The sequence below is a fragment of the Triticum aestivum genome, chromosome 2D, assembly GCF_018294505.1.
Source record: "Triticum aestivum cultivar Chinese Spring chromosome 2D, IWGSC CS RefSeq v2.1, whole genome shotgun sequence".
Lineage (NCBI taxonomy): Eukaryota > Viridiplantae > Streptophyta > Magnoliopsida > Poales > Poaceae > Triticum > Triticum aestivum.
In genome coordinates this window covers 86,158,254-86,160,197 of record NC_057799.1, presented here as the reverse complement: position 1 = coordinate 86,160,197, position 1,944 = coordinate 86,158,254, and positions in this window count along the sequence as shown.

The window sequence follows — 1,944 nt, the reverse complement described above, 5'->3', positions numbered from 1 at the left end:
TTCATTGATTGAAGAAAAACATTACTTCGTGTGTTACACATCTAAGCCATCAATTTTGCATAAGTGTTAGGATGTGTGTCCTTTCAAAGAACATTCGAAGATTCGAAGATATTTAGCGCACACCACAACTTGCTAAATCTCTTCTCATCCAAGGGCTTTGTGAAGATATCCGGTAGCTGTTCTTCAGTCTTCACGTGCTCGATGGAGATGTCGCCCTTCAACACATGATCACGAAGAAAATGATGACAAATCTGGATGTGCTTTGTCTTCGAGTGCTGAACTGGGTTATGAGAAATCTTGATGGCACTCTCATTGTCTCAGTAGAGAGGCACATTCTTCATGTTGATGTCGTAGTCCTTGAGGGTTTGCTTCATCCATAGCAATTGAGCACAGCAAGAATCGGCAGCAATGTACTCAGCTTCAACAGTAGAGAGTGATACACAGTTCTACTTCTTCGAGGACCAACATACTAAGGATCGTCCAAGGAAATGACATGTGCCTGATGTTGACTTGCGATCCACACGATCACCAGCATAGTCAGAGTCAGAATATCCAATGAGATCAAAAGCCGAGCCCTTGGGATACCATAATCCAAGTGTTGGAGTGTGAGCTAGATATCGAAGAATATGTTTCACAGCCTTATGGTGTGATTCCTTCAGTGTAGCTTGAAAACAGGCACACATGCAAACACTAAGCATAATATCTGGCCTAGATGCACATAGATACAATAAAGAGCCAATCATGGAGGAGTATACATTTTGATCGAAGTCTACACCATTTTCATCAGTGCATAGATGGCCATTTGTGGGCATAGGGATTTTGACACCTTTGCAATCTTGCATGGGCATAGGGATTTTGACGCCTTTGCAATCTTGCATCCCGAATTTCCTCAACACATCCTTGAGGTATTTCTCTTGAGATATGAAGATGCCATTGTGTTGTTGATGAATTTTAAGACCTAAGAAGAATTTCAATTCTCCCATCATAGACATTTGATATTCCTCACTCATCATATAGGAAAATTCGTCACTGTAACGTTGGTTAGTACAACCAAAGATAATATCATCAACATATATTTGGCACACGAATAATTCATCATCATAGGTTTTGGTGAAAAGTGTTGGGTCAAGTGAACCGAGTCTGAAGCCTTTATTCATGAGGAATTCCTTCAAAGTATCATACCACGCCCGAGGGGCCTGCTTGAGGCCATAGAGGGCCTTATTGAGTCTGAAGACTTTGTCAGGATGCTTAGGATCTTCAAAACCTGTGTGTAGCCTTGAGCTACAAGACGAACCTTATTCCTCACTACAAGGCCATTTTCATCTTGCTTGTTGTGGTAGATCCATTTGGTACCGATGATATTGTGCTTGCGTGGGTCTGGTCGCTTGACAAGTTCCCAAACATTGTTGAGCTCGAATTGATGTAATTCCTCTTGCATCGCTTGAATCCACTCAGGCTCCAGAAATGCCTCGTCAACTTTAGTGGGCTCTATGATAGAGACAAAATAAAAGTGCCCACAAAAGTTAGACAAATGTGAAGCTCTTGAGCGTGTGAGAGGACCTAGTGCGTTGATGTCGTCGATGATTTTCTTGATCTACACTTCATTTGCAACGCGAGGATGAGCAGGTTGACGATGTTGATTGGGCTCGGCATTTTCTTCAGAGCCATTTTCATCAAATGCACCAGCATGATTTTCTTCACGTTTTGGAATGACTTCTTCAGCAGATTCTTCAGTGGGAATGACATCCTTAGTAGCCTTGAACTAGATGGATTCCTCAGGTGACATTTCATCTAGCACAGGAGGTAGGTGCTCTCTTTGCGAGCCATTAGTTTCATCGAACCGCACATCTACAATTTCAACAACCTTGTGGTGATAGGTGTTGAAGACTCTGTAGGTGTGCGAGTCCTTTCCATAACCAAGCATAAAACCTTCATGTGTTTTCG